The sequence below is a fragment of the Canis aureus genome, chromosome 6 (assembly GCF_053574225.1).
Source record: "Canis aureus isolate CA01 chromosome 6, VMU_Caureus_v.1.0, whole genome shotgun sequence".
Classification (NCBI taxonomy): Eukaryota; Metazoa; Chordata; class Mammalia; order Carnivora; family Canidae; genus Canis; species Canis aureus.
The window spans coordinates 22,839,594-22,867,108 of NC_135616.1; the positions used below are offsets into that span (position 1 = coordinate 22,839,594).

Sequence of the window (27,515 nt, forward strand, 5' to 3'; positions counted from 1 at the left end):
GTGTCTCTGCCTCTCTCTCTCTCTCTCTCTCTCTATGTGACTATCATAAATAAATAAAATTTAAAAAAAAAAAAAAAAAAAAAAGAAATATAAAGCTAACTTACCGTGGGCCATTTATAGGCAGAGAAGTGAGAATGCCACCACCCACCCGCCACCCCCATCCCTTGCTCAGTATTTCACAACTATCTACTCTCCAGAACTTATCTATATTGTTGATTACATTCTCAGGGGATGGTCCATTTCTTACAATATTCACTTTTTGTCATATTTCTTTAAGAAGTCAACAAAATTCTAGTTATAGTATTCACAGATAATGTACAAAACTATTTCCCTTCTTTACCCAGAGTTGTATAAATCATGAATATCTCCAAATACAGAGAGGAGGGGCACACAAGGCAGATTACCTGCCATGGATAGAAATCCTAAGAGACTGTGAACTGACATTGACCCTAGAGTATACTTTTCACCTTTTAATGGAGTTAGTAATCATGCTTATTTGGATTTGCTCACTCAGGTGTGAGGGAACATCTTCAGAGCTTGCAGTTCAGATTCTGAGATTCCTCCAGGAGAAGAAAATAATTTATTTCATTAGTCATCCTGAGTTCTACTACACAAAAGACCATTCTTTTAAAAAATATTTTATTTGTTCATTTGAGATAGAGAACAAGAGAGAGCAAGTATGAGCTGAGGGTGAAGAGCAGAGGAAAAGGGAGAGGCAGACTCCCTGTTGAGCAGAGAGCCCAATGTGGGCCTTGATCTCAGGACCCTGGGATCAAGACCTCAGCTGAAGGCAGCTGCTTAACCAACTGAGCCACCCAAGTGCCCCCAAATGACTATTCTTTATTTGTGTGAAGCCCCCAAAGGTTTCAAAACAATTATTTTTATCAAAGATTTTAAGAGAAATCTCATCATTGATTTCATTTATTCATTCACTTATTCACCCACAAGTTTCTGGAATATATTTACCAATAGACATTTGGTGAGAAGTTGAAGATACAATGGTCGACAAGATATTCTCTGCTTCCATGAAGCTTACCAGGCATGGACTTACTCATTCCACAGTTTTGGTTTTTGTTGTTGTTTTTGAGCACCTCCCACATGCCAGACAATGTTCTAACTTCTGGGAAACAGCAGAGAACCAGATAGAAAATAAACAATTTTTAAAATAGCATAAAATAAAATTAAAAGCATAATTTCAGGAATTGGTATTTCTGATGAAGAAAATAAACCAGAGGAAGTTAATTCACAGTGATGGTAGGTGCTATTTTTTGTAGACTAGTCAGAGACTGATGTTTCAGCAAAGACCTGCATGATTAGAACAATCAGCCAATCAAACATCTTAAGGATGACCAACTCAAGCAGAAAAAACTCAGAACATAAGGCCCAAGTAAAGGAAAACCATGGACTGTTTCCTTTAAAGCTTGACTACACTTTTATGCACATCTGAACAATTTCCAACTATCCTATGTTCAAATTTAAACCAACTTACCATTAGGTACATTATACACAATGAACACTAATACATGTTTTGTACTCTAAGTTTGAAGTTTCTGCCACTTGACACCTCATGTTTTGCTCTGCTTCTTATTTGCCTGCCTAGATTTCTATGCACATATCATGCCCGAAGTCTCTAGGAAAAATGCAAATCATTCAAATATATCAGCAGTCTATGATTCTTAGAGAAGAGTCTCCTAGAGTCTTTGTCCTCCTTCTGATCTGTATGGTTGCTCTCCAGGCTGGACTCAGTTATCATACTGGGTCTTCCTTTCCCTAGCATCCTGAGCATTTTCTTCTTTACTGTGTTGGATTTCCTGATTTCTGATCCATGTCATCCTCTTTCTTAGATTAGTTTTCATTTTCACAAATAATACCCTCTACTAGCTTACTATGAAAGGACATATTAGAGAAAAAGCTGGAGGTCGGATATGTGAATATTTCCATATTCTACACTTATACTTAATAGACAATTTGGCTAGGAATAGGACTCCAAGTTTATATTTATTTTCCCTAAGAATTGAAAGGCTATTCTCTTCTGTTTTCTAGCTTTCGGGCTGGCTAAGTTTGATGCCATTCATATTTAAGAGCAAGGCAATGAAAATCTGAATAGAAGGTTGGTGTACATGGATAGATAGTACTTATCAATTTACAGACATTGTTACAGAGTAATCTATTTAGGAAATGAAGTTTGAATTCTGACTCTCAATGTCTGTAAGTCTTTAGAAAGGGGATAAGGCTGGTAAATTTTTTTTTCCAGAAGGAATCTTCTTCCATTTTCCTACCTTGAAGAAATAATCCTGCCAGTCAACATCTCTGAGCTAAAGGAGGAAGGGGATTAGGGTTTTACCATTCAGAATGTAGAAGTTATTTAAACCCCATTTAGGCATGGGTGTGGCTGTAAGTCCAGAGTCTCTCTACTTGACCTCTCCAGAGAGTAATCTTCTGGTCTTCTCAAGTAAAGGAGCGACATCCATCAGCTGTGCAGGATTTGGAAGAAGGCGTGTCAATTACTTCAAATATTGACTCATAATCTTGTTTTCCTCTCCATCTGCATCTATCTCCAAACCTTGAGGCTTTTGGCATTGAAGCATCAATCCATCTAATTCTAGTTTCAACTCTCAAAGAACTACTGATTCAAATTCCACGTATCCATCTGCTGTCTGTTTTAAAAGCATAGTTGCAATTATCTACTTACTCTCTATCCTTATCCCCCCTATACATTAATAGTTATTTTAATTCCACTAGATTGATAAAACAGTTGTTTTAATCATTTGGGTTTGATTTTTGGTGTATTTAACCTATAGTATCTAACTAGAAACTCTCCTGAATCATTTTTCCCCACAATCCAATTACTTTTCACAAAGGATGTGTTAAAAATAGAATTTTCTTCATCTCATATCATTGTGCAAAGGTAAGTGAAAGTTATGAAAGGAAAAATGCTAATACTAGAGATAAGAAGGCTAGGTTGCATAAACTTAATACATTAAAGATGGAAATCACTAGGCCTACTAGAAGCTGTATCTCTTTAAGTTCAATCTGATACTTATTGGCTTAGAGCCAGTTGAACACATGACTAGGTATAAAGTATAAAGATAAATTTAAAAGATATGTCTTAAATGCCAAAAAGGTGTTTCTGAAAATGGTGTTTCATGGATAAAATGTAATTCAGGAATTTACAATGGAAATCTTTCTATAGTAATAAGTCTATCCCTAGGCTTTAGGGAATTTGAATTCCAGAAAAATCCAGTAACATAGGCACAAACCTATAGAAGTCTCCAAGCAATTTTTGGGCCACCCTTTGAAATTTAAGAGCCATAAAGAAATAGCTATTTGATTAGAAAGGCTATAAAGTCTTTAGTAACCTCAGAGTTCTCTGATATTTTCTGGAACTCTTTTGGCCTATTCACTTTCTTTTTCAACTGTACTATGACTCCTTTTTATCAAAGCTTGTTTTTACTTAAAAAAAATTATTATTCATGTCATACGACACTGAAAGCATGAATCAATGCTCTATCTCCTGCCCTTTCTGAAAAACAATCAGGTGTGCTTGAACAGAGAAAATATTTGAGGAAACAAGAAATCAATGTGGCATAAGAGAAAGAGTTAAATATCAGAGGTTGAAAATAATAATTCTCCTTGCCAAAATCCCACTAAATAACAAAACACAAATCACAGTGATCTTGGAAGCCAGAAGATGATGGAGCAATATATTTAAAATTCTAAGGGAAATAAATTTCTAACTTAGAATTCTATACCTAGTCTTATAATCAATTAAGTGTGAGAGTTAAATAGAGGTATTTTCACATATATCAAGTCTCAGAATAGTTACTTCCAATGCACCCTTTCTCAGAAGTTGCTCTCTGAAAGCAAGGGAATAAATCAGGAAAGCAGAAATCATGGAACATGAAAAAAAAAAATCCAAAAACAGAGAAAAGGAGCAGAAATTTCTAAGAATGAGAGGAGAGGGAAGTCCTAAAACTAATCTAACAAGGAGACAGGCAGATCAAATCAGAGCTAAGAGAGAGAACACTCCAGGAGGGAAGCTAAAAGACAAAGTCAAACAAACTAACAAATGAGCACGTTAAAAATCTGAGTGAATGATTATCGAAGTTTTCAAAGTTCAGTGAAAGTGTTTGGAATGACTACATGAAAGGTGCATAGAAACCTAAGCAACAAAATAATTGTCGACTATCTCCAAGGGAAATGGAAAATTACGTTTTCATGTAATTTGAAGTATACATGAACTTTGAAAATATCATTTCAAATGTAATTTGAAAAAGAAAAAATGAAATATGATCAGAGAGTACTATGCAGTTCAGCTGTGAATGATACATCCATCGTCAGGACAAGGTAAGTGCTGAATTTTCATCCTATCAAAAATTGTGCGAGAGCTGAATTGGGAGGAGGAGTTGAGAGAGAAATGTGTGAAAATGTGCGAGACAGGGTTTTTCCATTTGATGTTTTAAAGAGAAGTAAAAGATAGTCTCATCTTCCACAAAAGAAACTTAATAGATTACTCTTCAATGTTTAAACTGAAGAGTACTTTATAAAATTTGGAAGACATCTCAGAAGAAACAGAATTGAAAGTGAGTTGCCCTGGTAGATAGGAACCAGGGACGAGGTAGCATTGGGCATGAGATTGCTAACTTGTCTCATATATGCTTTGTCATTTTATTTTACATTTTAAAGCACATTGCTGATATTTTTTCGATGAATAGGGACCAGGAGTTGAGACACCTAGATGTAAATCTTTGCCCTGGTCTGGTTATTCAGTAGCACAGGTTCCCTGGATCTCCTGAACTACACTCCTAAAATTCCAGGGCAGTTTTTAGAACAAAATAATCTCCAAGTATTCCCTCCAATATACACTTTGTCACTGTGGCAGGTCTTGAGCATATTTTCTGAACCCAGAAAACCCCCAAATTCTTGACAAGTCACAGCATGACTGCATCTTCTCCACATTCCAAGGACTCTAAAGATTTGTGCTCAGCTGGACTCCCACCCCGTAGGCCTTTAAATGGATTCTGCAGAGGCTGAGTAGTGCCTAAAGTATCCTATAACCTTTAGGAGATTTCCCAGATAAGAAGGGGGAATTTCCAAGGGAGCTATAGATTTCCTAGGATTTTAGAGACTCAAGTCTCAAGTTTCAGTATAAATGTCCTTGTGACAATTCTGAGTGACCAAGAGAAGAGATGGCTGTACATGCCCAAACCCAGGAGGATGAGAGGTCACACTCCCTCCTGGCATGGTGTATCTATCGTAATAAGGACAGAAGAGCGTGATTTTCTTCTTAACTGGGGTTTATATCTATGTATCTAACGATTGTTTTTACAAAAAAATTAAAACCTTTTTACACACTTTAAAAGACTGAATATATTTGTCTAATTATTTTTAAAGCTAGCACTTTTGGAAATTTATATATAAATTAAATAGAAACAGAAGATTGTTTAAAGCAAATGGTGTCTGGCATTGTGTTTTAGCACATCTCTGTTTTTCTGTGTCTCATCACAGTTGCTATTTACAAAGCAAACTGCACCTCCTTAACATTTCTCACTCTGAAAGCCAGATCCACATTCTTTTCTTATCAGAGGCTAGTCCCCTGCACTCAACTTAATGTTCAACTAAAGTAACTCACTCATTTTACTTATTTAAAATGCTTTCCTTCTCTGAGAAAAGACTTTGTACATTGAGCTGTGCTGAAAACACATTTTATTTAGCTGTGTATAGATGTTTTATGTTTATAAACACACATAATTACAATCGCCAGCCTATTTGAGCTACTTACAAATGGATACAGCAACTACCTGCAAACTACCTTCCAGTTTGAAAGTAAGTAATCTCCTGTTAACTCAAATTACCAAAAAAAGATGTGATCATATATATGTCAATTTATATCCATATATAATGAATCCTAGAATTTAAAAATATTAGTTGAATCTTTGGGCGAGATTTCAAATTAAGAGTTCATTCCTAGTTATTCCAATGGAGGTGATCATTTTCCCTCTTCAGCTATTTACTGGGTTTTTAATTATTTAGAATCTTAGTATAACCTTTTAAAAAAAAAAAAAAAAAAAAAAACCTTTAACCATAGCAGCCTACACGGAGTTTCGTGGTTTAGATTTTGGGCTGGTATTCCTGGTCCATCAAGGATAGAATCCTAAGCCAAAATGGAACTATGTGGAGGCTTCTGATGTCATCTTTAGACATTAACTCCATTATTTCCCCACACCAAAATAAAATAAGATAAAATAAAATAAAAATAAGTAAAATAAAATAAAAATAAGTAATATAAAATAAAAATAAATATTTTTGTTTTGAGGCAGAATTTACATTGAAAACAATGTACAAATCTTAGTTGTATAGTCCAACGAATTTTGACATATGTATATACCCCTGTAACCAGTATCTGTGTCAAGGTATAGAACATATCTATCCCACTAGAAAATTTCTCCATGCCCTTTTCCAATCAATAGCCCTCTTTTACCCCAGAGTCAACTTTCCTGATTTCTATCACCATATATTAGTTTTGCATACTCTGTACATGAACTCCATACAAATAAAATTATAAAGTCCATACTCTTTGATGTCTGGCTTGTTTTGATCAATATAACATTTCTGAGAGAAACATAAGAAAGACCTGACACTTGGCAAAAGCGAAATAAAAATGGCCTTTCTTTAAAGATGGTATAATTCTGTGTGTAAAAATCTTGAGGCATCAGGTAAAAATGCCTATAACTACTATGAGGCTTAGCAAGTTCAAGGGATTCCAGGCCACTTTGTAAAAATCATTGTATCTTAAAAAAACAAACAAACAAACAAACAAAAAACCCCAGCATTTCATTTTATTTTATTTTTAAAAGTAATCTCTCTTCCCCATATGGGGTTAGAACTCATGACTCTAAGATCCAGTGTCACATGCTTACTGAGCCAGCCAGGCGCCCCCTAAAAATCATTGTATCTTAAATGCCTTTTGAATAACTTTATAGTTGATTAATTAAGAAATCATTTCTAGAATAGAAGTATCCTTGAGCAAATATAGGTCCAGAGATACCTCACTCCAAAATGGACATAATTAATGAGGTGAAGAAAAAGACCTAAAATATCCCTAAAACCTATCAACCAATCAAAACGTTTTTAAAAAAGAAACTACTAGGTAATACATAGGAGAAAACTGTTAACTCTGATATTTATCATTTGTCCTCCTCTTGAGAAATTTCTCACTTATATAAATCCTTATTTCTCTGTGAATATAATTTTTTGGGAAGATTTTATTTATTTAGTAAGTTAGACTGCAAGTGGGGGGAGGGGCAGAGAGAGGAGAGAAAATCCCTAGCAGACTTCACTCTCAGAACAGAGGCCTACACAGGGCTTGATCTCATGACCTGAGTTGAAATCAAGAGTCAATCGGAGAAGGACAAACATATGGTTTCATTCATTCGGGGAATATAAAAAATAGTGAAAGGGATTAAAGGGGAAAGGAGAGAAAATGAGTTGGAAAAATCAGAGAGGGAGACAGAACATGAGAGACTCCTAACTCTGGAAAACAACCAAGAGGTAGTGGAAGGGGAGGTGGGCGGGGGGGATGGGGTGACTGGGTGACAGGCACTGAGAGGGGCACTTGACCACTTGACGGGATGAGCACTGGGTGTTATACTATATGTTGGCAAACCGATCTTCAATAAAAAAATACACATAAAAAAAAGAGTCAGACATTTAAATGACTGAGCTACCTGGGTGCCCCTGTAAATATAAACTTAAAAATTTTGTTGCAAAGTATTTTATAAAGTATGAGCAATTGTAAATGGGACTTTGTGTTTCTATTCTGTGGTTATATATATAAGGAAAGATTATTTATGAGTAAAGAATTAAATAAAAACATTTAAGGGCACCTGACTAGCTCTGTCAGAAAAGCATGACTTTTGATCTTTGGGTCATGAGTTGAAGCCCCAAGTTGGTTGTAGAAATTGCATAAATAAATAAAAAGCTTTAAAGAAAATTTAAAAAAAATAAATGAAAACATTTAAATTATCTTAAAAACTGAACTACCTCTGCATACTCAGCATGCGTGTGTGCATGCATATATGCAAATGTTCCACATCTTTAGAAAGCAGTAATACAGAGAATAACTGGCCAAATAAAACAAAGACAAGCTTTAAACAGATGTAATCAATTAAGTAAAGTTGAAAGGCTGATTGTGAACTATGCACTAAACAAGATTACCAGACAATTTGCTCATCTACACCTAATTGAATGAATGTAGAAGATGATTGTAGATATGTTTGAGATTTCCATATTCTAGACACTATGCTAAAGACTTCACATTCCTTATCTCATTAAACTCCACAAAAACTGAAGTAGGTAATATTGTCCCCTTTTTATAGATGAGAAATCAAGGCTTACAGAGTTTAGGTAACATCCCCAAAGTTACACAATAAGTAAAAAAAAAAAAAAAACAAGATTTAAGCCAAGAGCTCAGGCTCATGCCCTGACACACCGACACCCCCGTGCTTCTTCCTACATATAAGCCAATATTTTCTACTTCCTTTTTGATCATCCCTTAAGTGCAGAGAAAAATTGTTATATATAAGAAAATTCCTTAAGTGTCTTAATAGCAATGAAATAAGTACTCAAACTATGTAAGAGCAATGTGATGTACAGATTAAATTCTCTCAAACAATGTATATGTGCATGTGTACATAGCGTGTGTGTGCATGAATGCACATGTGTGTAGCTGTGTATATTCTGTTTCTATAGGTACCATTGTCCAGAAAAATACTTTAAAGAGAGGTGCTTAGCGGTAGAGTGGAAAACAATGATTAACTCTATGTAACTATTGCATAATTTCAGTGAGTGCTGTAAACATTTGTTCTTCTTGTTTAAAAAAATCTAATACGTTAATACCTCTTAACATAGGCATATATGTTTTGGAAGAATGTTATTTCTGTAGAAATACATAAATATTTAATTCTTTCTACACACAGAAAGATGTTTAAAGAAACGCCTTTTAATTATTATTCATCTGTGATTTTAGTCTTCAGGACATGATGGCAATTGAGGAAATTTGAGGAGTTTAATTGCAGAGTTCTATAAATCCTTAGCTTTAGGTAGATTCACATTTGTCATGAAATATGACCTGAGGTGAACTTCAAAATAATTAGTAATATTTCAACCCAATATTGAGTAAAAGATGATTTTTTAAATAAAAGCATAATTTTCTTCAGCATATCTTATAGAATCAATGAAGCATAATTACATTAAAAGTCACACAATTAAAAGGCCTAAGAAACTGTAAGTAAATTGCTTTATCACTTAATCCCTTTTAAGTAGGAATGATATTTAGTTATTTATCCAATCATAGTGATGTATGTATTTTGTTAAGTCAGGGATAATATTTTAAAGTACATAAAATTCACATATCTTTATTAATAAAAATAATTTTTTTTTCTGAATGGAACAACATAGCCCATTTTAAATGCTTTCCAAAACAGAACTTTAAAAATATCAACAGTACCAACTGTTATCAGGCAAGAGAAAATAATAATTTGAGTACAGGGAATTTTAATGCCCCCCTAAACAGAAATGAATTCTCCAATACAACAGATACAAATTATCATAAGTTAAAATTTCCTGAAGGTGGCAGCATGCTAAGCAAATCTCTCCTCAACATTTGCAGCTAGTTGTACTTATTCGTGAATGATTACATTTGCTAGTTAAAATGGCTAGTAAAACTATAAACCATTATTAATTATGAAAACAACATAGTTATCATCGTCATCATCATAATGACTTGATCTCTGAAGGATTCCTACTTAAAGTATAGCCTTTGCTTTCAAATATATTTTATCTCAATATAAAAATCTTCATGAAGACTTTTTATATCTATGAAGATTTCTGTTTCCTGATTCATTATATTAAGTTTATTACTAATACATATCAGCAAAGTGATGAAGTGACAGAGATACATTTCAAAATTCTGATTTCCAACTTTGAGTCATTTTCTTATCAGAAAGTTTTTAATTATTTCTAATGCCAATTCTTTCTTCACATTTCTTGAAATTGGAGCAAAATAATCATGATGAATATTAAGACTGATTCTTGAAACAAACATTGGACCCATAAATCAAGAGGGAAATTCTAATAAACATTGAATTTTAAAGTACTTGTTCTATTCAATTCATTTTAAAATAAGAACCCATAAAGGTTTTTTACCTGCCAAAAAATACTATTCGTTGACATACTTTTGAAGCTATAATGCTCTCTCTATACAGATGGTTATGGCTGTTATCATTATTTTTAAAAGGCAAGTTTCCTGACCTATACTTTGTGAGTAGGGACTCTTATAGGAAGAAAGAGTTCATTATCATGCCAATCATGCCATCGCTGATTAAATACTCCATCAAAGATCAAAGTCCCCTCAAGGGAAATGTTAGTCTGTAGGAATAACTGAAACATAGAGTTCATTAATAAGAATCACATAATCTCCAGATCTTTCCATTTATCCCCAGTCAGGTGTACCTAAATTCTTCCACACTCCTACAATTCCTGAGGAGGGAACAAACATATTCTCAGTAATAACAGTCATTAATCTTATACCATCTCATTCATCAACAGAGCCCCTCTAGGTGTAGGTATTTTTCTTTTAAAATGAGATGTGTTTCTCCATCCTTCAACATTTATTGGTTGATTTCCAGTCACTTGTTCGTTATTCCATATCTAAACACGTGGATAAATTCTTTTTTTGTAAGATTTTATTTATTCATGAGACAGACAGAGAGAGAGAGAGAATGGCAGAGACAGGCAGAGGGAGAAGCAGGCCCTACGCAGGGAGCCCTACACGGGGCTGGATACCAGGACTCTAGGATCACGCCTCAGGCGAACGCAGGCGCTAAAACCGCTGAGCCTCCCAGGGAACCCCTAAATGTCTAAATTCTAAAGTGTTTGTCAGTAATCTCCTATCTAAAATTCAATATCAGCTTATTATGTTTACTAAATTAGATTGCCATGTAATCAAATGTTATTTTAGAAAACCAATGACGCCTTTTGTGTCAAAGGCACAAAGTCCTGGTGTTTCTTTGCAGATGGTAATGTGCAAGCCAACTAATCCATATACAACCATGTGATTTAGCAAAGCGGAAGCCCCTGGAAGTCCCATCCAATGTCTGCAACTTTCTTTCTTTAGACTTTCCCCAACCAGAGTCTCCCCATTCCCCATCTCTATTGCATTTTTATGTCTTCCTTCATTCTGTTTCTTTCCTTTACTCTTCTGCATATCATTTTTCTTTCTTCCACTTATTTATTTTTTCTTTCTTCAGCTTTGTTCCTTCCCTTTTCAGTCTCTGAGTATTTGAGCCTACTGTATATTAGGGATTTTCCTGGGGTGTTTTCCAAAGGCTGAGGAAAAGTACCAGGACTCGACTTGAAGTCACAGAAGCAACAACAGCAAGACCCTGGGTGGTGATGGGCAATGGCTGGAGTGATGATTTATCTAGATGTTATTGAGTATGGGCAAAATAGAACACAGGGACAAGGAAAGGTCTATGTAATCTACTGATAAATTGAAAACCAAAAATTTCCAACATATTCATCCCATACACCTGGGGTTTTTTTGTATATTTGGGACCAGCAAGTTAAAAATTCCTGGAAGATTTGGTCTAAATTCTTCAGCTAGTATTGCAGACTAGCTATTACACCCAGCAAGCACATTACAGATATAGATGAAGAAGTATGTCTGTATACTGTATATCTGGGCTCCTTTATTTTACACTTTGCTAAATAGGGCTTGAAAAGAGAAAATTTATGAAAAAGAATGGGAAAGCTATTTTAACTGAAACTGGATCACTTAAGGATGAGTGATATAATAGAAAGAAGTATAAAAAAGAAAAAAAGTGTGATTGTAGCATGGGGAACTTGAAAGAAATAAGATAGAAACAGAAGTTGAAATATAAGAAACAATGGAAATGTTCACATAAGCAATTAACAACTGCCTTGGAAAAGAGAGGGCATAGGCAAGAAAAAATAATAATTGGGATTACAATGTTTGGGAATGACAAGAAGAAGGAGAAATGTGTAGAGGCCAAAAAAAAAAAATCTTGGTGATCAAAGTCTTAAGGGGAAAATAAATTTGGAAAGTAACATGGAGGAAGAAGCAGTAAGATTTTGCCACCAATTGAAAAAAAAAAAGGTCTGGTCACATCATCTGCCAAATGAATCCACATTTGGACATTTGAGGAGAAAAGAAATTCAGTAACTGTCGAGCAAGGAGTCAGTTTTGCCATAAACCAAGTAGAGTGAAAAACACTGATTCTAATCAACAAGCTGATTTCACACCAAGCATAAAAGGGCAACAGATACACAATTTAATGATCACTAAAAGCAGAGATGACACTAATTGTATTTTAAACTCTCCCTAATCTCATGGAATGTGACAGTAAGTGAATTGTGGACAGCATCAAGCTCATTTCTGGTGCTCAACTGAAGTCACACAATATAAAAACAAAGTTAGCAGGAAAGAATGTGTGTTATTATTCCATACTAGCTACCTAGAAATTTTAGGTGCTCTGCATTTGAGACATATTTGCTTCCTGATCCCTCCTGCAAAATAAAGTTATATATGCAATTCTTTGCCAAAGTGAACAGGGAAAGAGAGACAGGGCATAGTCACCCTCAGTGCGCCTCCCTCCTCCTTTGCCCCTGGCACAACATGGCTAGTCACACCAAAGACGCAGTGCCCAGAGTCTCCACCCACTATCAAATTTCCTATTAGAAACTGACTCTCCTCTATGGACTTCCAGTACAAGGAAATGAGGACACAAGAATGTAATGTAAACTCTTAGTTTCTGCAATTGGTGAATAATAGTTGATGTTAATTATTACTTGTGCAGCCCATGATGCTTGACCTCTTCAGGTATAGCTGTGGCGTCAAAGGAATTCCATTCACATAAAGGCCTCCAGGTTTTTAGATAGGGTGGGTAAACACTGGAGCTTATTGCCAGGTTTTCCTGTGGCTGAGTCAGAAGACCAGAGATAGGGCTGGTTTTGTTTTTTTGTTTTGTTTTTCTTTTCCTTCAAATCTTATGAAAAGAGCCTTAAAATGATCTTTCTAGACAGAGAAGAGTAAGTATAGATGCCTTTGGACAACACAAAAACAGAAACTTGAGTGTAGGAGAAGGACTTCACAGTGTATTTTGCTCACCTGCTTCCTTTAGGCAGTTCTAAGGGGATTTAAATAGTTCTTTATAAAAGCAAAACTGTAAGAATCTCTGTTCAGACTCATAGGGAAAGTTTAATTACTTTTTAAATGAACATATAATATAAATATGGTGTAGCTATGATGCCTATGAAAAGTACACCTATCACAGGCATATGGCTTAATGAATTTTTATCAGGTAACTACATCTTGTGTAACTAGCTCTCTGATCATGATCTAGAACATCAGGGCCCTCCATCACTGACTTCAACTGTGACTACTAGGGACACCTGGAGAGCTCAGTGGTTGAGCACCTGCCTTTGGCTCAGGGCATGATCCGCCATCCAGAATCGAGTCCCGCATCAGGCTCCTTGCAGGGAGCTTCTCCTCCTGCCTATGTCTCCTCCTCTCTCTCTGTGCCCCTCATGAATAAATAAAAATCTTTAAAAAAAACACCTGACTACTAGCTTGAATTCTAACAGCATAGTTTTGTCTCCTTTTTGTTTTTAAGCTTTTGTCTATTTACTTTAAATAAATGAAATAATGCTGTATGTTCTTTCTGTATCTGGCTCCTTCCACCCAATATTATGTTTCTATGATTCATTCATGTGTTTGGGGGTATTATTGATTAATTATTCTCTTTGCTGTATAGTATTTCACTATATGAATACACTGTAATATATTATCCATTCTGTTATTGATGGACATTTGAGCCATTTCTAATTTGGGGATATTATGCATAGTAGTTCCTCCACAAACATTCCCATATTTCTTTCAGTGCATATATTCATTCATTTATGACAGATATATATCAAAGAGGTGGAATTCATAAACTATAGGGTAGGTACATGTTCATTTGTTTTAGTAGATAGCACCCAACAATTTTCCAAAGTGTTTCTACCAATTTACTTTCCAACTGTAATGTGTGAGAGTTCCAATTGCTCTACATTTTTGACAACTCTCAATATTTCCTGTCTTTTTATTTTATCCTTTCTGATGGATGACCATGGGGTTTAGAGCTGTACTCTAATGCTTGTTGAGGAGTCTTGGACACAGTTCTCACTAATTGTAGCTATAAATGATGTATTTGGGTCCCATATCCCACCTTGGTATATAGCATCTTTTTTGGTAATTAAAAATAAATAGATTTTTAAAGGAATCTACCCAACAAACCAACTTTATCAATCAACGAAGTCTCTGAGAAATAATTGAGGGGTCGATTCTTCAATCACACTGAATAAATCTGCACTTTCAAGGACATATTTTTTTCAAGTGATTTCATTTTTCTACCTAATCATTTTACTTTTAATCAGTCTAATTCTCTGTTCTTTTAGAGATTTATCCAGGATGCTTTGATGATTTCCAAAGCTGAAAAAGGACTCGTTAAGAAACTTGTTCTAATTAAAATACTATTCATTATTACTACCTGATATTTACTGTGATAATTATCAATGGCGCAAAATTAATAAAATAGAGTCCTTTTTTCAGCAATTCACTAGTTAAAGAGAAAGATAGTGAAGATAGTAATAGCTAACATTCTTTGAGTGTATGCATTTCCCACATATTGTCATTTAATCCTTACAGCAAACATTGGAGTAGATTCTCTTACTGTTGTAGATGAGGAACATGTAGCCAGCAATGTGGAGAAATTTTCTGAGTAGCAGTGACATAGAAATGGAGTCAAACCCAGGAAATCTGCTTCAAGAGTACGCTTTTAATCATTATACCATCTTGTAACTGTAACAAAAGACAGAATAGGATATGTGCTTAAAAATAGGGCTAACAAAAGTTACAGGAGAGGTACAAGTGGGAGAGATCAATTCTGACTATGGAAGTAGGGAGTTTCATGAAAATGGCATCAAATGAGCTGGGTTTTTAAGATTAGGTAGTACTTTTAAGGGAAAAAAAATGTGAAAAAATAGGACTTTATGCAGTGAGAACAACACAGACTCTAAATTCCTTGGGGGAAGGCAATGTGTTTTGTTACTGTAAACCTAAGAGACTAGATAAAGGTCTGTAAGTTAGCTGATATTGAATGAGTGCTGAAATTTAGGGCATTCTGGGTCCTGGATACATCCCATAGACCCATTTAAGTGGTCAGTGGTCAGTGAATGAATAAATAAAGGGGTGAAGAGCATATTCAGGAAAGCAGTATTTGGGGTCAGTGTAACCAAAGTAGAGCAACTCAGCCTAAGATTTAAAATTTATCATTCCAGGGGCATCTAGGTAGCTTAGTAGATTAAGCATTGAACTCTTGGTTTTGGTTCAGGTCTTGATCTCAGCTGGTGGGATAGAGCCCCACATCAATGCTCATCCTCAGTGTGGAGTCTGCTATAGATTCTCTCTCGCTCTCTTTACCCCTCTCCCCACTCACACTTGCTGTCTTTCTCTCTCTCTCTCAATAAATAAATAAAATCTTTAAAAAATATGTATCATTCCTTATAATTTATTTTCTACTATAAGGTCAGATCTTTAATTGAAGCAACTTGTTTCAAAATTCTGGGAGTAGCTTTGTTAAAGGATCATTAAACCAGATCAAATTTTAAATTCCTTTCAGTAGTGTAATTGTCACTATTTAGGAAAAGTTATTTTCCTAAAACTGATTAAGAAATCACTGACCTAAAATATTACTTTAGGTTTAAGGAAAGAAACAAATGTAACATATGCTTCAAAAATAAATATTGAATGGGTGTTAAATAAGATGAATAATTAAGCAAATAGTGGCTAAGTAAAGATATTTTAAAATTAGTATTCCATAACTATTTGAAAAATATTTATCTTTGCTCATAAAGAATCATAACTTGTAACAAGCTTGAGATGACATGTTACATCCATAGGAATGCCAAAAATATTTTCAGTTATGGTGACAGCTATGTCATGGTGAAATGGGCTCAAGAAAACAGTTAGTAGCTTTTTATAAATCATGCAATGCTTTGGGGAACAATATATTTTAAGAATCATAAAGAAATTCGTATCACAGTTACTCCATTTCTGGAAAGTTATTCATTTATTCATTCAGCAGATTTTTATTGGATATCCATGCTAGGAGCCTAAAACATGGATATTATCAATATATATTCCCTTCCTTCAAAAAGCTAATATATCAACTAAGGGCAGACTTGTTAAAAACAATAAAGTATTACCTTTTAGTTTAATAATGGCTTCTATAAGGTGTATTACAGGGGGAAAGAGAAAACTAAGAACAGATTATCCTAAGGAAGCCATTTGAAACAGCAAAGAGAAATTCAAGGAGCTGTTAATGAGATACTTGTAATAACAAAAAATTAAAGGGGGAAAAAACGTCAAAAACCCGAAATATATTTGGTTTAATGAGATAGTTTAAAGAATTCTGATAAGGATAAACTATGACAATACCTTTAAAAATAAAATAAATAAATATCATATTTACTAAAAATATCACGTAAAAGATTTATACAATATGATTACGATATGTAAAAATACATAGATAGGGATCCCTGGGTGGCGCAGCGGGTTGGCGCCTGCCTTTGGCCCAGGGCACGATCCTGGAGACCTGGGATCGAATCCCACGTCGGGCTCCCGGTGCATGGAGCCTGCTTCTCCCTCTGCCTATGTCTCTGTCTCTCTCTCTCTCTGTGTGACGATCATAAATAATAAATAAAAATTTATAAAAAAAAAATACATAGATAAAGATAATGGATGAAAATTGAGAAGTTCAACTAAGGAGCATTTTAATTAAGAAATAGCATTTGATATCACTGCTTTTCTCTCCAATAAAAGGAATACTACTTATTCGATAGTTTCTGGAAAATTGAAAAGAAAACCTAATCAGATTATAGAATTAAAGAGTCTGTCTAAATATTAAGGTAAAACTGATGTGTTAAATTGCAGAATGTCAAGGCAACTTAAAGTTGTCTTTGTACCGTATCTTCCAAGTTCAAAATTCTTCTCAGTTATTACCATTATAAACAAAGTACTCCTGTTAAATAAGTGAGTGTTGATCCGTAGCTATCTCCAAATTTTTCAGGTGAGAAAAATGAAACCAATTACTTCAGTGATATATCATTTGCAGAATACAGGAGCAAAGGCCTCTTTATCTCAAGTCAATAATGATTTCCAGTGGGCTCACTCATCTCAATCAAAACTGTTAAATGTAACTTTTTATTTATCTGCTCAACTTTAAATATGAAGCACTGTGTTTTTTCTGCCAGTGGTTATAGCACTGTAAGTCACTCTGGAAGCCTAACTATGATTCTGCTTTGTATAAAGTGGAGAGACACAAAATTCCGAAAATAAATTTGAGCTAGTAAAACTTCTCAAGAAGATAATATTCCATGAGGTTTTATTTTCAATCTATAGTCACACAACCCATTTTCACGATCAAAGCAAGGTAACTCTCAGAATTACAGTATAATCAGATCAACTTTTCACCAATGACCTCTGCTGTTATTAGCTGGAATAATACTGTAAGACTTCACAAAATTATAGCTGAAAATGCTTGTAACTAATTGCACTTGTGAATTAAATAATGTTTGGGTGGTGCCTTTTTTCCTCCAAAGGTATTTGTAGCTGTACCAATAAACCCAATGGGTAGAATTTGACCTCTTACTCATAACTTTGAAAACAAATGTCCCATGTACTTGTTAGGCAACTATAACAATTATTTTGGCCTCTGCTTTTAAGCAAATATTGTATAAAAGAAAGTTGTTACATATTTTAATGTTTCCATTAAAAAAAAAACTCTTTAACTCTGTAAAAGTTAGAAAAGAAAGTTATATTTTCAAATAAAATTGATTTTTAATTTCTCAAAGAAAACTACCTTACATGGTTAATAATTTGACTTTGCATAGTCTAATCAGGAAACTGAAACAAACTTCTTTATTTAGAAAGAATTACTAATTCTAAGTTTTGAGACTATCCAATTTTCAAGTATTATGTGTATCTATGCTATTATAAAGCCAAACTTGTGAGACAGAAATCATAACATTAATACTTTTCTTATTCTTTAAAAATAATGACTACTAAGAAAAGTAATAATGATACTAATGTTATATTTCATATTAATGTTCATCCTTATGATCTCAGAATGTTTATATATTCAGTATCTCATGATTGTCTTTTTCTCTGTTAACTTGTGTACCCACTCCCAAGTCTATATTTTAATTAGTTTTAATTAGGGCAGATTAATAAATCCCATCTTGTTCATGGGAACCAACTGATTCAGAATGAATCTTTCCTAATTGTTTTGTGTTCACATGGGTGTTCACCTTGGCTCCTCTCCAAGCTTCCAGCCAAGGGAAAAAATTACCTTTCCACGCCCAACTAAAAACAGAGTCAAAGAATAATTCCTTTGGTGAGCAGCGTCACTGAATAAGCAGTTTTAGCGTGGTGTGTGTGTATTTTTTTAAATGAAGATCTGTGTGTAGATTAATTCGACAAAGTAATTTTCACCTAGAATACCAGATCCTGCTGTTGCTTTTTTTTTCTCACATTCTGAAATATATAATGTTTATTACCAAGTTCTTTAATATCCCAAAGGACATGTTTTTTTTCCTGGATGAAACAGTTTTCTTAAAAAGCAAACTGGAATCTTTTCCCAGCCTGTGTTCTGTGTCTTTCACCTCTAACCCTCCAAAATAACATCTTTTGATACCATCATCTTTGTTGCTGTTCTAAATGAGAGTGGTTTTGCGTCCTTTTTTTTTTTTTCCAGAAGATAAATATTAGTGCTCCACTTAAAAAAAAAAAAAAAAAAAAATCTTGGGAAGCGTGGGTGGCTCAGCGGTTGAGCATCTGCCTTTGGCTCAGGGCGTGATCCAGGTCCCGGGATTGAGTCTCACATAGGACTTTCCTGCTGGGAGCCTGCTTCTCCCTCTGCCTCTGTCTCTGCTTCTCTCTCTCTGTTTCTTATGAGTAAATAATATATTTTTAAAAAAATCTTGACTGCATTATGACACAGAACTTACATAATTTCTTGCCTTTCTGATAATAAAAGTCCAGAATCTGTACTTGTTTGGTTTGACCTGGAGAAGTATCCAAGCCCTCCAGAGGGGATGGGTCCAAGCTTCCTATGCCCAAGATTGCTTTGCTTTAGGAAAGCAACATATATTGAGTGGCCATAGAAAAGAGAAAAATCTCTATGAGCTGAGTTGGTATGTTAGAGGGTGATGAAGCAGATTTCATAGAATAATGAGGACTCATTGGTGAGGTATTAGAGCCTCCTGTTTTTCTCGAAACCCACCTCCAGAAGTAACAACCCCTCCTTCTCTCCAATGTGATGAATCAGACAATACTCTCGTCTCAGGAGTAGTTTCCAGAGTAGTGGCTGCCAAAGCACTCCACTTGAGGGCTGATAAACACTTCTTGAAAATGGTGATGATGACAGACTGGGTGGGTTTTTGTGATACAGCTTTTGAGAGAAGGATTCTAGATGCAGGATTTGTGAGAAGAGCTGAAGAAAATAATATGCGTGGATACAGGAACACAAACAGAAATTTTAAAAGAGTTCTGTCTTCCACAAAGCCGTAAAATTTAGTTTTGACCCGGAAAATAAATTATTTCCTCTCATGTTAAGGTATTCTGACTTAAGAGAAACATATAAATAGCAAGTAACTATGCCATTTGTATTCTTTCAGAGTTTGGTGGAGCTGCATAATCTTGCAACAAAAATGTGGTGGTTTTTATCAACTAGTCTCCAGTTTCTGAGAATTTCCCCATTTTATAATGTCAGCCAGCTAAGAAAACTAGGTCTCTTTAACTTTCTTTAGGCTACACCAAGATCTCAATCAAACTGGGTAGGCTTCTGTTTTATTTTTCACAGATACAGTAAGTGCAAGCTTGCATATGTAAGGTCACAAAATTCACACCCTATTATGAATGAATCTCAGGGAACATTTTAAACAGCAGAGTACATCTATCCATTTTCCTTAACCACATTTTTCTTCCCTTATTTAATGTCTTTTTACAGTAAATTCTTTATTAAAAAGAGAGACACATAAATCTTCTAATACCCCACTTTAAGGGTATATAAATGATGCTTTCTAACTGCATCTCTTAATATAAAGTAAACTTTGTACCCAAACACCTCTTTCTTCCTTCCTTCCTTCTTTTCTTCCTTCCATGCTTTCTTTCTTTTACACACTGTTTTCCTTTATTTAGGAAAACAATCCACAAGTATTAATTAAGCACTTTCCATGCATTATTCTCTGATAATAATTTCTTCCTTCTTTGAAAACATATTAAGTTACAACATGAAAAACTCTGTGAAAGACAAGTAAGCCCAATCTTTTTCTTCTAGGAGCTTTACATTTGAGTATGTGTATCTGTGTGCACACTGAACACGCATGTTTAAGAGCTTGTGTAAGAGAGAGGTGAATACTTAGGGGGAAACATGTAAACAATCAACTGCAATTCAAGTCAGCATGAAAATAGCCATTGAGGTATCTCAGATGTGTTCCTTCTGATTGTAAGACATACCCAAAAGATCAATGAAGGGAGGCAGTCTCTGGGCCTGAAGATGGAAGCCAGATGCTAAAGTGATGGGCAGACAATGAGGTGGAGGCAGCAGCTCTAGGGAATGCTGGGGGATGGTGATGACCCTGGGGGAGGATGCGGAGTTGCCTCACAGTAATTTAGCACATTTCCATTTGCTTTTATCTATGGGAATTGAATGTCTCCAAGAGATGACCTTGATGACCACACATCATATCAAGTTAATCCAAGTGCGCATTAGGCTTGAATGAGTTGGATTTCATTTCTCTCAGAAAGTAGCCTCTCATCTATGACTGGCTCCTTCTGTAGCTTAGAGTTTTGCATTTAGTTTAGACTTTGGGAAGATAATATTTTGGACGTGGTTTGAGCATTTAATTTTATGTACTTTTAAATCTTCATTAAGGGAAGCCTAGGTGGCTTAGTTGGTTAAGCGCTTGCTTTTGGCTCAGGTCATGATCTCAGGGTCCTGGGATCAAGCCCTACATTGGGCTCCTTGCTCAGTGGGGAGTCTGCTTCTCCCTCTCCCTTAGCTTCTACTCTCTCTCTCAAATAAATAAAATCTTAAAAAAAAAATCAAAGCTAAAAATATTTAATCCAGAAATGTTTTTAAAGATGTTTATTTATTTTAGAAGGAGAGAGAATGTGCATGAGCTGGGGGAGGGCAGAAGGAGAAGGAGAGTCAGAGGGAGAAGCAGACTCATGGCTCAATGAGGAGCCAGACTTGGGACTGGATGCTAAGATCATCACTGGAGCTTAAAGCAAGAGTCAGAGGTTCAACCAACTAAACTACCCAGATGCTCCTCCAGAAATCTTCAAGTGGATTTCCCAGGATTGTTTTTTTGGGGCAGAATGTAAAAGAGATTTCCTTGAACTCTGTGGATTCTCAACATCACTTTCTCCATATCATCTTCCTTATTTTTTGATAACATTTTTTCTGAAAGGACTAAAAATCATTTATTTCACTGATTTACTCACTTATACAGTACATATGATTGCATACTGTATTCTGAACACTGTGTGAGAACTCAAGGAGTTTAAAGAGTTTTGGTGTTTTGGTTTTTTACTGTTGTTTTGTCTTGTCTTGCTTTTTAGGGAAAATTAATGCCTAAAACCTAAAAGGGACAAATGCTCTGTCAGAAGTCCAGAGCATTTCAGGGGCCTATAGAAAGAGTATTTACTGTCTGTCTAGAGAATCTGAAAGGATTCCAGAGTTCAGTCCAAGATGACTCTTTGAAGATACGAAGTAGTCAAGCAGAGGGAGGAAAATGTAAAAAGCATATGAACTTAAAAGATAATATTAAAATCTGTGAGAAACTGAGTATGACAGAAAAATGTAACCATTTTAAGATAATGTTTGCTGACTGAATAGATATGAAAATAACTATTCTTCCCAAGTTTCAACTTTCTAGATTGAATAAAGATTCATAGATTTCATTATATTAAGCCTTCTTTCCCATATAAATAATTTTTATGATTCTATTCTCTTTTTTCTCAACATTCTTAGAATATTTGTACATGTTATGTATTCAACAGAACTCAACACTGCAATAAAGCCCATACATAGTTTAAGAGTAGAATATTCACAATGAAATTCTCCAAATATTCTTCCATATTTATCATGGAGTTACTAATTGATTTCTGATGTTATTCTAAAAATTAGAAACAAATTTATCCTAGAAGAAACAATAAACCTGAGGTTCATTCATGACTAATAAGCCTAATCTCTGATAACCATATGATTTGAATGGCAGATTATTTGCTCACTAGTATAACATCGTCCTGACCTGTCTATAGACTCTTTCCGCTATACTATGAAACCCTATGGTTTTATGTACTATAAAACCTGAAGTAATTATCTACTGGCTTCATGTACCATTCCATATTAGTCGAATCTGTGGTTCAAAGAGGACAAGTGACTCTTTCCTTTGATCTTTTCTTGTAGCCAGCAATGGCTGGACTACTCGGGAAGATTCACAAGAATCTTATTTGTTATTTAAAGTAACTATAATCCAATGGTGTTAAGGAACTGAATGTGACCAAAGTTTAAGTTAATATGAACTAACAAAATAGAGTCTTGAATCTAGCATGACTTTTACCTTGATGTCATATTAATACCATTATCTATCAAAGTTTTTTAAAATATGTTTTTTTTTATTTGGTGGACAGATGGGTGGAGTTGATGACAAGGTTTGTTTCTTATTTTGTTTTGGTGTTTATATATTATAGATCTTGGTGACTTGGCAACAGAAATTTGATGATAAATTCCTGTTTACCTGGTTTAAGGTACATAGTAGTCTTCCCTGTCAAGATTTTACAAAAGATCTTTTCAGAGACAGCAGCTACAATACAACTTCTTTTACTCCATAGTCAGTTAGTTCTGTTCACACCCAAGCCTAGGACTCAATAGGTCATCCTGGAATCTACACGGGCTTTATAGTCATTTGGAATTTTATTTGAATACCATCTGTCTCATTTCATTCATTCAGCAAATATCTTGAGTATCCATTTTATGCCAATTCTCACTTGGATTCTGGGTATAAATGGTTCAAAAAGAATACAAGTTTGTTGTTCTTATAGAGCTTAAGCCCTGCAATTTTAACCTCTTTGATTAAACTTCCTATAACTGTTATTAGGAGTTTAAGATATGTTATGTAAAGTACTGAAACAACTTATGTCAAGTGTTCAGAAAGTACTTCAGTTTCTAGGGAGAATGGTATCCTCCTACCAAACATGGTGATGCCTAACCATGGTTACACAAAGCATTTCCAATCTGGTGTTCCACTCCTTGAGTCTCATCAAAGGCTAAGTTGATAAAATAAAGTATTGATCTTTATGACATCAGCCTCAAAGATTAGGGGCTTACACACTGAGCTGGTTTGCCTATAAGATCCCTCGTTATTAATTTGTCATTAATGAATTCATTTATTTATTTTTTTTAACAAGCTAGATGTCTAGCCACACATCAGAGGTAATTTCCTTTTGAAGTGTTCTATTGTATAATGGATCACTCAAAAAAAGTAAGTCTGGCACTATCTCAAATTTGGGGGGAGAAAATGGGCTATTTTTGTCAATTGTCTGGGTCTGCTTCACAGAGAGGATGAGAGAGTAAGACTCTGATCTAATGACATTGAAGTTCCCTTATACTTTTTTGGTTCTATTTCCTTTAACTGCCTAACACATACTCTTTAAGTTGCAAAGAATACCCCTCATTTGGAATGCTGTGTTCATTCACATATTTGATAATTTTATAATATATTTTTTAAATTGACTGCTTCTAAATAAATGAACAAAAATGTAGAAGGTTCTTTACTTTGGTTTCCCCTTGTCATAATTTCTCCCTTTTATCTGTGCACATACACGTCAGTGTGTGTATAAATGTGTGGCAGTAAGTAACGGGCCAGTTGAAACATTTTAAAGAAAATTTATGTGGGAAAGGCACAAGTGATAAGAGCAAACTACCACTGTTCTTCTTTCTTGCTCTGTGTGTTGAGGAAAATTTCCATCTCTTCCTATAATGGCTATCAGGCTACAGACTAAGATTTATGGCTCTAATCTCAACCTTGAACACTTAAAACTAATAGGCAGGAAAATTTTGGTTATGATATTAGCTCAAATACAACTCAAATTACTTAGGGCAAATTTATTGGCTCATATAATACCAAAAAAATATAGAGGTTGATTTGTCTTGGATCCAGGGAATCCAGTGACCTGATCAGTAAGTACTCTGTCAACTTTTCTCTTTTCCTTTCCCTTCCGCTTCTTACCCTTCTTATCTCCTGCTCCCTACATACACCCCACCTTCTCCCACCACTCATTTTCTGTGCTGTCTTTGCTGTTGGCATTATTGTCTGAGCAGACACTCCCCATGTAGGCCTACACTGAACCAGGAAGAGTAGCCCCATCTGAACAACATGTTCAACAACCCAGGACTAGCAGATGTCTAGAAGAAAAAAAAAAAAACAAAAAACAAAGCTATTCATTATTCTAATTCCCTAAACCATTCACTCATAATCCATTTTTAGATGCATTTGATAAGACGAAGCAAAAAGTTAACTGAAGAGTCATGTCCTACTCTCTTAAGTGATAAATGTACCATTTCAGAAAAAAAAAAAAAATTTAAGCATTTGGCCAAGAATCTATTTTCAAGAGGCTGTTTCTCAAAGGTTCGGAATTACAAAGCAGAGAAGAAATCTCCTTTTTCTTTAAAAAACAAAAATTACCATTTGAAATGAAAATGCCTAATCAGATTTTCCTGTCAAATCATCTCAGTCTTAAAATGAAATGTTATGAAAACAAAACAACAACAACAAACAGGCAGGATTTGAAGAATACAGAGCTTTAAATTATTTGTTATATTTCCTATTTCAGTTGGTCAATCAGTCATTGAATATTCATGAGCCCTATTAACCTTTTCTCTGCTAGGCATTTAGGAAATGTATGTGATAGAACACAGACTTTACCTTTATGACTTCACAGTTTAACTTGGAAACAGGTTAAGAGGTAATCATGTAACAGAATGTGTTAGGTATTATAATAGATATGAATATTGGAACACTAGCTCTTCCTAGGAAGTTAGGAAAGCCTGCAAAGAGAAGCCATTTGAGACACATTTTATTTTATGTTTAATTAATTTATTTAATTCAATTTAATTAATATATTGTGTATTATTGGTTTCAGAGGTAGAAGTTAGTGATTCATCACTTGCATATAACATCCAGTGCCCATTCCATCAAGTGCCCTCCTTAATGCCCATCCTCACTTATGTCCCCCTGCCCCTAGCAACCTTCAGTTTGTTTCCCAGAGTTAAGAGTCTCGTTCAGTTTGCCTCCCTCTCTGTTTTCATCTTATTTTTCCTTCCCTTCCCCTATGTTCAACTGTTTTGTTTCTTAAATTCCACCTATGAGTGAAATCATATAATTGTTTTTCTCTGACTGACTTATTTCACTTAGAATAATACCTTCTACTTCCATGCATATCATCACAAATGGCAAAATTTCATTCTTTTTTGATGGCTGAGAAATATTCCAGTAATATATATATAACGTCTTTATCCATTCATCTGTTGATAGGCATCTGGGCTCTTTTCATACTTTGGCTATTGTAGACATTGCAGTTATAAACATTGGGGTGCATGTGCCCCTTCAATCACTATGTTTGTATCCTTTGGATAAATCCCAGTAGTACAATTGCTGGGTCATAGGGTAGCTCTATTTTTAACTTTTTGAGGAACCTCCATACTATCTTCCAGAATGGCTGCACCAGTTTGCATTCCTACCAACAGTGTAAAAGGGTTCCCCATTCTCCACATCCTCACCAACATTTGTGGTTTCCTGAGTTGTTAATTTTAGTCATTCTGACAGGTATGAGGTGGTATCTCATTGTGGTTTTGACTTGTATTTCCCTGATGCCGAGTGATGTTGAGCATTTCTTCATGTCTTTGCTGGCCATTTGTATGTCTTTGAGATGCATTTTAAAGAATAAGAAAGAATTTGTCAGGCTAAGAAAGGAGACAGAGGCTAAGGGAAGACATCCCAAGAAGATAATACCATGAGAGCAAATTAACATGAGTGAAAGGGTTTTCTGGAGCATTTGGAGACAGGATAAGTAGTTCAGAGGAGTACATGCTGGATATTGGGCTAAAAGGAAAGTTTCAGTCAGATCTACAGACTTTTATTTTGAATTTTTAGTTTAATTCCAGTTAGTTAACATACAGCGTTATATTAGTTTCAGGTGTACAATATAGCAATTCAACACTTCCAGACAATACCCGGTGCTCATCACAACTGTCCTCCTTAATCTCTATTCCTGATTTCACCTCTGGTAACTAGCAGCTTGTTCTCTTTCAATAACAGTCTGATTCTTGCAGATCTGAACACTTTAGGCAGCAAGTGAAGAACAATATTCTTCTAGCTAGCAATCTTTCTCTGGTCACTAGTTTATAGAAATACAATCTCACTTAAGTATGCATATGGGCAGCACACTGGGCCACTATACATATGATTAAGATCCACAGTTGTCACTTTCAACTCATTTTTCTCAGGGTATAAGAGCAGGACAACATAGAAGGGGTTTGGTGCAGCTTCAGTCACTAGCTCTGTTACATAGGGACCCTGTCTGTTTTCATAAAAGCCACACTTCTCAGCCATCCTATATATTCTCTCTAAAAGATGTACATGTGGTTTTAATTGACCGAGAAAACATTCAAACTCCGTTTCAGCTAATCAACACCTTGAAATGACTATCTAGTAGGGTAAATGGCCTGAGCATCCCTCAATATGAATCTTTGTTATATTTGTTTTGTTGGTTCTTGTTTCCCAGCTGTTATGAGAGAACCTCTTGTCCCTACAAAATTTATCCTGTATGCCAGCTGTCTAGAACAATTATGTTCTAGTTAGAAACTACAGAATGCCTCTTGCATGCTCATGAACATGTTCACTCAAACATTCCATGACATCTACCATTTTCTTCCTCTCCACCCTTCTGGTGATATTTGTTCCAATGGGCACGGTGCTCAGAGATGAATGCTCATACAGAGTTATCATCATCTGCCACATACTACCATCTCCTCCTGGAATCCTCAAACTGTAGATGTTCTAATCGGTTCCACAAGAAGGGTAATCAGACCTTTTATTTCCAACTGGGAACCATGTATTGGTACTGCTGGTAGTCAGTGTTTGTAGGCTTTCATGAAAATATCATTTCTGTTTTACAGGAGCACTTCCTTTTCCAGTGGAACCAGGCACACACTGAAGTCAAGAGACAAATCGATATGATGAACAACATAGTGTATTTATGATCATGCCTTCCCCTCTGACAACCAATGTTTTGTTTCCTGGATAAAGTTATCTTCCTGATTCTCAGT

The 27,515-nt window shown here is 35.1% G+C and overlaps 1 long non-coding RNA gene across 1 annotated transcript; it reads left to right on the top strand.

Annotated features, from left to right (window-relative positions):
- The first annotated feature begins 3,940 nt into the window (after positions 1–3,940).
- LOC144315599 (uncharacterized) lies at positions 3,941–27,507 on the top strand. Its single transcript, XR_013381325.1, has 2 exons — positions 3,941–4,347; positions 27,366–27,507. It is a non-coding gene; the product is annotated as an uncharacterized LOC144315599 (long non-coding RNA).
- The last annotated feature ends 8 nt before the right edge of the window (positions 27,508–27,515 follow it).